Source organism: Schistocerca gregaria, chromosome X (assembly GCF_023897955.1).
Source record: "Schistocerca gregaria isolate iqSchGreg1 chromosome X, iqSchGreg1.2, whole genome shotgun sequence".
Taxonomy (NCBI): Eukaryota; Metazoa; Arthropoda; class Insecta; order Orthoptera; family Acrididae; genus Schistocerca; species Schistocerca gregaria.
In genome coordinates, this window is record NC_064931.1 from 24,788,302 (window position 1) to 24,801,814 (window position 13,513).

A 13,513-nucleotide genomic window follows, 5' to 3' on the forward strand; every position below is an offset into this window, starting at 1 on the left:
TCTAGGGGACTGATAACCTCAGAAGTTAAGTCCCATAGTGCTCAGAGCCAATTATTCCGTCGAATTATAACTCCTTCTCAAAAACTGCCAATCGGACGAAGACTATGCTTCAGCGACTTAGTTGAGAAGCACTGAAACATCCCCCGTACAAACCAGATGTTGCACTGTGTGATTTTCACATTTTCGACGACCTCAAGAAAGACGTGCATCCCGATTTATGCTTCCCGTATTTCCCCAAATCGCTTAAAGTGAATGACGCGATAGTTCCTTTGAATGGCCATGGCCGACTTATTCCCTACTCTTCCCATACCCTAACATGTGCTCCGTCTCTAACAACCTGGTCGTCGTCACGACATTAAACCCAAATATTTCTTCCTTTATTTAATATGCTTGTTTAATTACGATTTTATTCTCTATTAGTGTATCGATAACCTAGGTAGCGTACCACACATTTTCCAAATCTTTTTCAAGAAAACAATGATAAGCCATGGTGCAGTTCTTCGTAAATTTCAGAATTTTAAATCTCAGTTTTGATCAAACATTCTCATTTGTTGCAGTGTCATAAATATTGAATTTGTTGTTCACATTGAAAACTTCGCTTTAGTCTCTAGTGGGGTTTTTCCGCTTGACAGTGTAGTGCTGTATCTTGCCTAGCGTTGGGGCGAAACTCTACCTGACGCCTTTCCATTTCACTAGGTTTCCGGAGCATCCACATTTCTAATTTAGGAATAACAAGCTTCCCATTCAGTGTCACCTTTCTTATCCACAAAATTCATGTAATCCCCTTTAACTACATACTTCAGACTTAAAGTTTTTACTTGCTTTGCGTCACCTACGAGTACAATGTTGTTCTATTTAATATTTTACTGGTTTACTAGTTTCTCTCTGAGAATTCATCTTCTTTCGTTCCATAAGAGCTGTAGTAATTTTCTCTCTCTGTTTAACTGTGTAGACAGTTTGTAGAATAGTGCGAAGAGAAAACTACGATGTTTAGAAAACTGGATGTACGGATGCTATAGTGGTGCTGTTCTGTAACTTACATAGATTATCAGTTTCTTCCTTAGAGATGATTAGAAAGTGGGGGTGTCCTGAACATGTTGGTACATGTCAGTATGCCACTCTACAGCTCTACCGCTTTTCGTTTTTTTCTGTTTACAGCGCCTTCTAAAGACCAAATAAGTCAGAAATAGTTCATTATTTACGTAAATCACCGTAAAGATTAAGATTTAAACTAACGTCAACTCCGTCTTTCGACGTCCTAATTACTGAGAATGTCATCCAGTATCAAGGGAACTCACGCAGTAGTCATCAATGGGTCTCTCTCTGACAGTTAGTTACACTAAATCGAAAAGTAAATTTGTAAATGGCCCATGCTTCATATAAAAGTTAATTTATGAATTCTGAGCGGGAAATTTGACTGTCATTATTAAAGAAGTTACTGCAAACCAGTATTTACGTTAACTGGAGTAAAATTGTTAGTTGAAAGTCTCTTCAAGGCGAGTAAGAAAACAAATAATTTTCTTATGTGTGGTTTTGTTGTTATGACACTTGAGGTAAAGATGCACCTAACTAGAATTGTTAAAAGACGGAATACAGTACCGAAAACATTCTTAATAATAAATATAAATATAAATAATACTGAATAATAAGGCTAATGGACAGGTTTGAATGCAGTGTGAGAGAATTATTCAATTCAACGGAATATAAACACCGAATTACTTCCATCAGTTGTCTGTTCATGTTTAGATATTCCGTTGCTGCTGCGTAAGTCCGCCTTGCAGTAGTAGTAGTAGTAACAGCAGTTTCATTCATTCGTGGATCATTTTTACGAGAATACTGTACATGTTGTGGTATTACGATTTAGAAACAAAAAGTATTATTCCTATAAACACGCATTTACATGAGTTACATGTTTATAGACGTAGTTTGACAAGGAAGGGACAGGTAGTCGACATTGGCATTATAGGAAGAACCGTCTTGCGTTTGACTGAGGTACTTTAGGAAAACCATGGGGAACCTAGATGAAGATCTCTGGATGGAAATTAGAGACTCCATCCTCAAGAAAATGAGGTCAATGGTTCTAGGCGCTTCAGTTTGGAACGACGTGACCGCTACGGTTGCAGGTTCGAATCCTGCATCGGGCATGGATGTGTGATGTCCTTAGGTTAGTTAGGTTTAAGTAGTTGTAAGTTATAGGGGACTGATGACCTTAGATGTTAAGTCCCGTAGTGCTCAGAGCCATCTGAATATAAAAATTTCAGTATATCCAGTGTGGACGAGGGCTGCGTCTGTGATTTAAGTTGTCGTTTACCTGGCAATAAATGTGCAACCAGCCGACTTTTTTTATGATTTATGTAACCGTGAACGTGATTTCGAGCTACTGCAGGCTCATCTTGAGATGGAGGTGTTACAATAACATTATGTTGTGGACCAAGTGTAGCTAGATGCAGTGCTGGTGCTAAGTGCACTCACTGCCTTGTGGTATTCACATCAGATTGTATCTTTTAACGTGCATTACTAAGCTATGTATACAAATGAACACGAGAAGTAGCTACACTTGGTTGTACACTGACTCACATCCTGTGAATGCCCACTGAGTGCCGACTGGTGGCCTACTCAGGTGAATCACGGACCGATCGCCTATGGCGTCTACGGCCTGCAAAAATCGTAGGAAGGTTCCAGGCTGGAGGATGGAGCGTTATGGTCTGAGGAATGTTTTCGTGACATTCCCTGGCCTTCCGAGCGTTTGACTCGGTGTGGCACGACGGTCTCGAGTTCAGACTTTTTAAACACGGCATACCGACGTCCATGTGACGCTACTGCCTGAACGAAACTTCCACCTGAGGGCCAGCTACGGTACGTCCACAAATGGGCAGATACGTGCAGGGGTACGTACTCAGCCCATTTCTGTAATCTCTGTACACTGCCGGCGCTCCGAAAGTGGCAGGAGTCGAACTGGCGCTGTACTCGGATGATACAGCCCTGTTAACTCGCAGCGCGAACGCTCAAGTGCTGAGAAACCGCCTCCAACGCACGCCTTGGGCTCGTGGACAACAAAGTGGTGGCTGAAATTCAACGCCACGAAGAGCCAGGCAATTGTTTTCAGCCAAAGACTCCTGCCGCCATCGCTTACGCCCGTAGAAATCCTGGGAGAAACTATCCCACGGAGAGGGACGGCGAAATACCTAGGGGTTACCGTATACCGCAGGCTCACCATGAAGCATCACATTCGTGATGTCAAAGGGAGAGCAATAGGACGCCTTCGCGTCCTGCTAAACCCGCAGTCGTCATTGCCACCGCAACACGGCATCACGCTATACCTAACATTGGTTCGTACACTGTATGTTGGCGTGGTCTGGAGGAAAGTGTCAGATGTTCACATTGTGACTCTGCAGCGGATACAGAATCGAGCTCCGAAGACTGCCGTGCATCTTCTGAGGCGCTATTCGACGCGTCAACTCCACGAGGACACGGATCCTGCCGCTCCGAGATAGGTTCAAAAAAATGGTTCAAATGGCTCTGAGCACTATGGGACTCAACTGCTGCGGTCATCAGTCCCCTAGAACTTAGAACTACTTAAACCTAACTAACCTAAGGACAGCACACACATTTATGCCCGAGGCAGGATTCGACCTGCGACTGTGGACTCCGAGATAGGATCCGCGCCATCGCCAAGAGGCTCTACAAGAAAGCGAGCTACTCCTGCAACTGGCTCATACGAGGACTGGGCCAACAGCCACACCAAAGGCCAACCACGAGTTGGCCTGACCAGTTGAGGGATTATTTGTTTACTTTCTTACATGTTTCCACCAGCAACGACGGATCAAGAAGATAGGTAATATATATTCTCTCCCCCTTAGGAACTTCAAGAATGACAATTCTGTCTAAACTTCACCGTGGGATCCTGCCCACTCGTCTCGTATAGGGCGCCTAAAGGATGCTGCATTCTTGGAATTCTGTATAAAAATTCAAGCAAATAACATTAACAGTTTTACTTCAATGAAGCGGGTTGACAATACTTAACTTGAATGTACAATGGTGTCTCAAGCGATGGGTGACATGCAACATAAATCCTAGTACTTTGCTATATGCAATGTTGAAGCAAGTTTGACACACAGTTTGTGTATCACTAATAACTGATATCGTAGCACTCTCTGCTGGGCCATGCTAATACTCTGAGAATACTGTCCACTAAAGACCGGCCGACGCTGGCAGGAGCGGCGCTTATATTCACTTCGGCTTGATGCCGCTCCTATCGTGGTGACGTGATGGTCAGCGTGCTATTGGCTGACGTCGTCCCACCACCTTCTCTTCTTCTTCGTCCTGGCGCTTGTGGTTAGGCCAGAACATGAACCATCTCGAGCCCAGGACCGGCTCGTGGTATAGCGTCAGCGTCAGTGTCGTGGCATTCCCTGGCTGATCTCGTCATTCTGGAAGGAACAGTGGATTAACACGTCTATCCTTGGGGACCATATTCATCCCTACATACAATTTGCTTGTTCCTCGCACGATGGCATTTACCTGCAGGGCAAGGCGACATGTCACACAGCTCGCAGTGCATGTGCGTTGTTCGAAGAGCACCAGACTGAGTTTACTGCCATCCGCTGGTCACCGTACTCCCCGGATTTAAACGAAATTGTGAATGTATGGGACCACGTCGAACAGGCTATCCGAGTCATCAATCCTGAGCCTAGCGCAGCTGACCGTGACACTGGAGTCGGCATTACTCCACATCCCTGCCCCGTACACTCCAGAACCTCACCGACCCTCTACCTGCACATCTGCGCTGCACAAGGTGCTTATTCAGGGCACTGTCAGGTCACATAAACTTGATCGGGCCATGTAAGTTGTTACGTAAATAAAATGTTTCTAACGTAATTGTTCGTTCTTTACGTAACTGTACATTTACATTTGTAAAATGTAGCGACTGTTGATTTTGCGTCACAGACGGCTTCATCTGTGTCGTAACTGCACGCCAGTGCGCTGTAAGCATAAGCGCCATTTACATTATGATTCTGCCGGAACTGTGCTGTGTTTCACACTATATTATATATATATATATATATATATATATATATATATATATATATAAATATATATATATATATTCTATGATGCCAGTCTAATTCCGTTTATACCTTCTGACGATGCTACTTTGGATGAATCGTATTACGGTAACATAGTGCTTTGCTACAGTAGTCAGATATGTTTCATCATATTTTCAAGCTCTTGTTTTCTGTGTATATAGGTACTGCAGGAATGACAATTCTGTCTTAACTGCGCCGTGGGGTCCTGCCCACTTGTCTCATATAGGGTGCCTAAAGGATTCTGCATTCTTGAAATGATATGCAACAATTCAAGCAAATAACATTAATAGTTTTACTTCAATAAAGCAGGTTGAGAACACTTAACCTGAATGTACAATTGTGTCGCAACCATTCCAAGAATGCATCATCAAAGCGAACGAACGTAGCTTTTTCCCACCTAGCTTAAATTTATCACTTCTGAAAAAGGCATATGTTAACAGGTAAACAACATTTCAACAAATAGTAAGTCACTGACTCACAGACGTCTGCGCACTGCAGCAGTTTAGCTCGTGCAAGTGCTCGAATTTGACTGAATAGGTATTTTCACTGCTAAATAACTCAAAAATGGCGCAACGTATCGAAATTTTCTTCTTAACAATTATTTCTGAGCACGATCTCCCCTGCAACACCTATACAAGCTTTTCAGACTTTTTTTACCACGCTATATATATATATATATTAACAAATTCGTTTCAATAAAAATTATTATAATGCAGATCATACGAAATATATTTGTATTTTACTGAAAATTCTACTCCTGTTAAGTATATACTCTTCATATTATGTGAACAGCAAGTGCTCTAACGACAGCAGGGCTTGTAAAAATTAAAAAGGTCCCCTCTTTAATTCTGTTAGAGATTAGCATCTGGTGATGCTACATCTGGACATTCCGTAGACAACTGTTACCTGAGCGTGACCTAATAGTTTTAAAAATGTTTGTAAGTTAGACGCAGAAGCGAGAGTATGTCTATTGGGAGATATGTAGAGCAGTGGGGTGTCAGAGGCAGGGGCTGGGCTGGGCGTGGCTGCCAGCATCCCAGATCGATCAACACGCCCAACTGTATCTTCCCTCACGTTTACAGCATTCAGGGCTGCGGCTGTCGCCCACAGCTGGGAATCGCTTCATTTGCGTTTCAAAGCCAAAAGCGTCCAAAGTTGTGTGACATCACTGTGAGGACGTCAACCGTAGTAATGTCGTTTACTCTCGGAAGGAGGGAGGGAAAATTCGGTGCAAAATCCATCGACTTGCGTAATCTGAAAGTTAAAAGACGGTCCTGCTGGATGTCGTCAATAGTGTCGCGATGTCACCGCTGTCCGAGCTCCAACATTACAGAGCCGTCTCGTTTTAGGATGACAGGAAACGTGGCTCGCCTTTTAGGCTGAACATAATCTAATATATGCGTTTCATTACGGACATTTAGAGACGAACTTCGCTTTGAGTCTTTATAATGACCCGCTTCTCCACCGAATCTTTCATATACAGAAAATTATTTTCAGCTTTGACGTAAAAGATACCTTTGAAGTAAGGGACATTTAAATTCTACCAAAAATTATCAACTACGAAAATTTTTATCGAGACTTCCTCACTGCTTTCTACTGATCAGAACTGTATGGTACTTGTAGCACTGCAAGCAGCTCGAAATATTTGGTAGCTGAAAAACGCATGTCTTGAGAAAATGGGGAGGACTTTTGGTTGGTTAGTTACTGGTTCAATATATGATATTAACGATAAATGTTATGATGTGTTACTTATCAACAGAGCAAAAGCATTATATGGCTACATGCAGGACATTTAAGTTTTACATTTTGAATGTGTGTGTGTTGTGTTATGTGTGTCTCTCTCTCTCTCTCTCTCTCTCTCTCTCTCTCTCTCTCTCTCTCTCTCACACACACACACACACACACACAGACTCCCAAATCAAATGAACGAATAACAAATATCAAACCACACACACGATACAAACAAAAAACGAAATATACACACACAGCAGCATCTGACAATACTATACACTGAAATATATAAATGCTCAACACACAATGGAAAGTGCAAAATTTGGGTGACAAAACACCGGAAATCGGCCATTTAGAGTATGGGGAATGAGGAAAAACATCTCCAGGACCACATACATGAGCTGCCAACATTGGAAATAGTAACACCGAACGACAATTTAACCTCACGAAACTTGTGCTGCAAAAGTTGTTTCTAAAAAACAAGAGAAAAACACTACACAATGTAACATAATAACATACTTGTAACTAATACATAATGCATGTATTATACAGGGTGAATCACTAACTATTGCCACCTAGAATAATTCCCAAAGTATGATTGTAGCGAATAGCTTGTGGGACAAAAGTTGCATTGGACAACGGGAGTGATAATATGACGTTGGTTTTTTGTTGCTAGGTGGGGTCGCGTCAGAGATAGGACGTTCATCTTTGTTTTTTAAATGGGATGCTAGGTATACAAAGAAACTTTATCAATATCTTAGCATTATTCAAAGTAAGAGGTACAAACAGGATAACTGAATTTACACATAAAGAGTGATCGTAACAGCTATAATTAACTCACATATTGCCCATGAGTAATCTTCTTTTTCTGATGTTATCCAGTGTCTTGACGAGGTCGCCATGTTATTCCTGGATTCTGCAATGTTATTGGTACAGTATGCCTGGATACCTTTCCTGTGCCGCCTCTTCTCTTTTCAGTTTCCGTAATCTACCTTCCCGATTAAGGGCGCTAGCAATCCGCACTCCAACACGCAGAAAGCCATATTTTATTTTGTGACGTAGTTCTCTTTAAGCTCTGCCCGTAGATCTTAATGGGGACTATTTTACCACCGGAATATTTTACCCAGGAGAAGCTGGAGCTCGCGGTTTTCATACTGGGGAGGGCTGCGGCATTTATCGATTTGAACTAACCTAGACCTCGGGCTAGCCTACAGATCAGTCTGTCACCACGACAAAGAATTCAGGAGGACGTAAGAAGGGGGGGGGGGGGGAGCACATCACGCTCTAGCTTTCCATCTCATTATCAACTACTGATGATGATGAGGTCCCATACTCCGAGAAGCGTAGGGAACGATGCGGGAGGCCCGCACCGCCGGCTAGGCAAGGTCGTAGTGGAGGTGGTTTGCCATTGCCTTGGGAATGAATGATGATGACGAAGACAACACAATAATAACCAGTCATCTTGAGGCAGGGAAAATCCTTGACCCCGCCGGGAATCGAACCCGGGAACCCATGCGCAGGAAGCGAAACGCTGCCGCAAGACCACGAGCTGCTGACGATCAACTACTAAATAACATCATAAGCTAACTCCCGGGATAAGATCTATAGGTAGATTATTGACAGCCTCACATTTCCCAAAAATTAACCACAACACATCGCAATAATAGATGCGTTTTGGAGAGATTTTTAATTTTGTGTGTGTTAGCTTCGCTGCATACTTAAAGTTTTTGGTATTTTCATTTATAGTCTTCAGACGTTTAATGTTTTGTGAGCTCTAACCGCGGTGTTTATGAGTTCACATGACGAAACAGATGTTTCCATGATGTCGCCGGCCGCTGTGGCCAAGCGGTTCTAGGCGCTTCAGTCTGGAACCGCACGACCGCTACGGTCGCAGGTTCGAATCCTGCCTCGGGCATGGATGTGTGTGGTTTCCTTAGGTTAATTACGATTAAGTAGTTGTAACTTCTAGGGGACTGATCACCTCAGATGTTACGTACCATAGTGTTCAGAGCCATTTGAACCATTTTTCCATGATGTCACGGATCATGTGCTGTGACTGGTTGACGTAAGCAACCTGAACAACTACCAAGGAATTTTAGACACCGTATTGGTAGTATGTCCGCAGCTCGTGGTCTCGCGGTAGCGTTCTCGCTTCCCGAGCACGGGGTCCCGGGTTCGATTCCCGGCGGGGTCAGGGATTTTTCACCTGCCTCGTGATGACTGGGTGTTTGTGTCGTCTTCATCATCATCATCATCAATCATCCCCATGACGGTCGGAGGAAGGCAATGGCAAACCACCTCCACTAGGACCTTGCCTAGTATGGCGGCGCGGGTCTCCCGCGTCGCTCCCCTACGCTCGGTAAACGGAGTATGGGACTCATCATCATCATCATCATTGGTAGTATTTGTACCTGTGTGTTACAGAAATATGCATTTTAAGTGATACGGCGCAGGTACCCAATGAGCTACATTGTACATTACTCTGTTAAAATTGCGCGTAGACCGTTGCCTTGATTTTCACTGGTTTTGTTCTTGATTCATGTTTGCGTCTGGTCTGGGCGCACCAAGTTTCTTCACTTTCATCCCCACCGCATGTTCCAAAATTTACCTGAGAAATTGCTCACTCAGTTGATATTGTGTTTTTTTCGATCTAGTGGTCTGCTACTGTTATTCGCAAGAAAGTAAAACTCACTAAAATTACGTATAATACATTCACAAAAAGAAACTTGCTAATAACGCATGTTACCCGCAGTCTGCAACAAGGAAACTAAAGTAACAGGACATATTTTGCACAAGAAGTATACTTGCCCGTTTTTTTCTTCTAATCATTCGTATAACTCTCGTTAGATGGTGATACTTATATTTCTGTACTCTAGCGCACTTTGGCGAGTCATTTGCAAACTTATGCCAACGGTGGCTAGAATTTCCTGTGCCAGAGACTGAAAAACTGTCTAAAACACTATAAAAACAAGAACACTAAACGACGATTAAAGGTCCATCAAAGCATAATAGATGTATACAGAGACAGGAATTCGATAGCCAAGTTTCAGCAACACTGTGAATTTCCTTTTCAGTTAAGCAGTGGAATGTTGATGATGTCTGGTTTATTAGGCGCTCAACTGCGCGGCCATCAGCGCCCATACAAAGTCCCAAGTTATACGCAGTCCAGTTTTTTCACAATCCAATCTGTCCACTATCATGAATGATGATGAGTATGAAATGATGAGGACAACACAAACACACAGTCCCCGGGCAGAGGGAATCCCAACACGGCCGGGAGGAGTGGAATGTGAAACTTGTGCGCATGTTCGCCGGATACCCTTTGGCTGAAACACCAGAGCATTCAGGAAGCCCATAAGAACTGTACTCCGAGAAAAGCACATCCACGAACCTATGGTACGTAGTACTAGTGTAATTTCAAGTCACAGCCTACAAACTATCTACTAACTGTTAGGAAAACATCACATGATATTACATATCAACAGTTCCTACAACTTTGGCCGTCATTATTTAAATCCGTGTGGTAAATATGCGAAATGCTTTATGATACTTTAAATTATGTAATACGCTATTGATAAATTTATTTTGATATATATTTTGGGTGTCTCAGCCTCTGATCCTTTAACTGACTCAAATGGCTCTGAGCACTACGGGACTTTACATCTGAGGTCATCTGTCCATTAGAACTGAGAACTACTGAAACCTAACTAACCTAGGGACATCACACACATCCATGCCCGAAGCAGGATTCGAACCTGAACCGTAGCGGTGGCGCAGTTCCAGATTGAAGCGCCCAGAACCGCTCGGCCACCAGGGTTGGCAGATCCTTTAGTTACGAGCCACGCCTGCCCAGAACTATGTCATTACCAGCAACTCTCACAGTGGAGCCGCACGTCCCAGGGGGATATGGTAGTTATAGTTTCCCCTTCCTTTCAGTCATTCACATAGCAACGCTCATACGCTTTATGTTACAAGAGCATATTAGGCAGTCATGCAAATTGTTGCCTCATCTCTCCACAATTACCCCACTGTGTTGGTTGTACGTACGGAACGGCTGTCTGCATCATTGAGGCACTGGTTCGTAAGGGACGGGAGGGGCGGGGGGGAGATGGATGCGGGTGTATTGTGGACTAAACGCTAAAATAGATACAGTTATGAATTACATGAAAGGCGTCCTACTAGTGAGTAGCAATATGGTCAAAGTACAACTCAATACTCGTGAGATTTCTGAGTTTCGGTGCTCAGATACCTAAAGCATCTTCGCAGTAGAATATCGTGAATACAAAAAACATAGGTTTTAACTGTACTGAAGTTCTTTTTTCTATCTGCGTGCAGCTGAGAACCAAGATTTGTATAATTTACTTCCTTCTGTATACCATAACGAGGCAATTTAACGTGCTCCTGTATTCAAATGTAAAATTATTGAATTAATTAATGACAACTTAATCATATTTATATAAGTCCCAAAGAACAGACAGCGTCTTGATCCAGTAGCCATTATGAATTAAGACACAAAGGAAGTACAGATATCGATAGCGAGTGGGCATTGATTTAAATGATTGACTACTCACTTCCAATGTCTATAATTCCTTTGTGTCTTAACATGAGTATAGAAACTTGCAGAAACTGTACCACTTATCTGCAAAATTGTACAGACTTCCACAGCCCCATGATTGGCAGAAGGTTCTGCAAACATTCGAATAGATTGTTATCTGGAAACGCTCTGCTGAGCCCTACCGATTAAAGCCGATTAGCGAGTCACGATTACCCTTACTGCTGCTGATCGTAAAACCAAGACCTCAAGCTATTAAAGCCAAGCAGTCGTAACACTGTGAGAGGACGGGCAATAAACGTCCTCGTAGGAACCTTGCTCTGTTACTTTATAGTTTTGGCATTTATTGTCATGCACTAAGCCTATGTTTAATTTATTAGAATATAGGCATTTAACCAGAAACGAAATGAATATGGGAGTACCTATGAATATGGGCGTATATATGAATATCAACACTAATTATAAAACTGTAAAGCCGTCGTGTCTGTTTGCCTCTTTGAACATGCTAATCCCCAAACTTTCTAGATGAATTTTCATCGGACTTACACTAGTAACTTGGGGAAACATGCAGGCTTTATTTAATTGAACTCGGAACACGGAAAAAAAGAATATCGAAATGTGAAGTATTATCTAAAATCGTCTGCGCAGCTTAGCAGTTATGATGTTTAGTGATCACAGGGTAGTGTACCAAAGAACCAGTATATGGCGCTGTTAGTTTCATAGAACACCAGAGAACTAATACTTCGAGCTGTTACATTCTTTTTTTTAAAAAAAAAAACAGTGAATGATGTATTTTCGGGAGTTTAGCTCAATGATAGAACTAAATACCGTTTTGTTAGCTCTCCGAACACATATTAACATTGAATTTTCGTAGCTAGGAAATGTAGAGTTATTGATTTGCCTTTGTGTATTAAGAACTTATCAACACTGCTTTGCTTCTTTCGATAGATTTATATTCTTTGCTAGGAAAATATTAATTAATTATGTTTTATGATTTGGGTGCCTAAGCATTATATTTTGATTTCGTTCTGTTAACGAATAAAAATACGTAGAAGACCGTCGACTGTTTATGAATTCAGCAGAACGGCTATAATTTGGAGGACTATGCATTCTCAGTAACCCAATCAAGATTGTGAGGTGAGACTTTCTGTGGCTCAAGAGCATCAGGCTTTAACACTATCTCTGGAAAAGCTTTCCGAAAGCGAAGCGCAACGCAACTCTGATCGAGAACGTCGGGCGTTATCTCGCTTCTCAGAGCCCTTCACTCAAGAGGCTTAAAGTTATTTCTCTCCAGCGTAAATTTCTCTCTAACCTAACATCATAGAAACGGAAATATCGACGGTTCGTGGTGAAGGCGAGCAAATTCCACTTATTCCTAACAATTTACCATTTCGCTTTAAACGCGTACAATTCCAGGTGAGCTTATGTCACGCCGTGGCCGTAAGCAAAGCACAACGCCACATACTGTCTGTTGCAGGCGTGAACTTTAGTGTCAGTTTCATGTTCTAAGTGGCTATATACCATGTTAGTGAAGCAAACAAGCGCTTCGTGCCTGTCCTCAGTCATATTGTTTCAAACGGTTTATACAAAGAAGCTTTATAAATAAAAAATAAATTCCACTTACATGACGTCTCGCTCACAACTATAAATGAATTCCCAGGCAACGATGGGTTTGTCAGCTAGTTAGCATTAAAATGTATGCAACATTTCGACTCCATTTGCCACCGTAAGGCATCAGCTGGAGGACACGCATGTACCAGAATAAATTTTCTCCTTCCACTTCCATTCACGGAGATTACGTGATAAAAAGGGTTCTCAGTATCGCTCTGTATGTGCAATAATTTATCTAATTTTATCCTCGAAGTTACTACAAGAAATGTTTCATGGCAGAAATTAAATGTAACTAGACCCATATTAAAACAAAGGTTTCTAAGCTTTCAGTATTTCCAGCGGGAGTTGCTGTACGTTGCTGTGACGCTCTCAAGAAAGGTGAACAAACCTACAACATATCGAAGGATCTTCTTTAAATATTCTCTATATCTTCCGTTTATAACAGACAGTTCATGTCCCAGATTCAGGAACAATAATCATAAATTGGTCGAGCCGTGGTTTATTAAGTTAACTTCTACCCAGATGAATTTAA

At 42.2% G+C, this 13,513-nt stretch overlaps 1 protein-coding gene across 1 annotated transcript in view; it reads left to right on the forward strand.

Moving 5' to 3' along the window:
* Positions 1 to 13,513, forward strand: part of LOC126298918 (muscarinic acetylcholine receptor DM1) — a 1,498,118-nt gene that overhangs the window by 1,335,394 nt on the left and 149,211 nt on the right. The window lies entirely within an intron of this gene.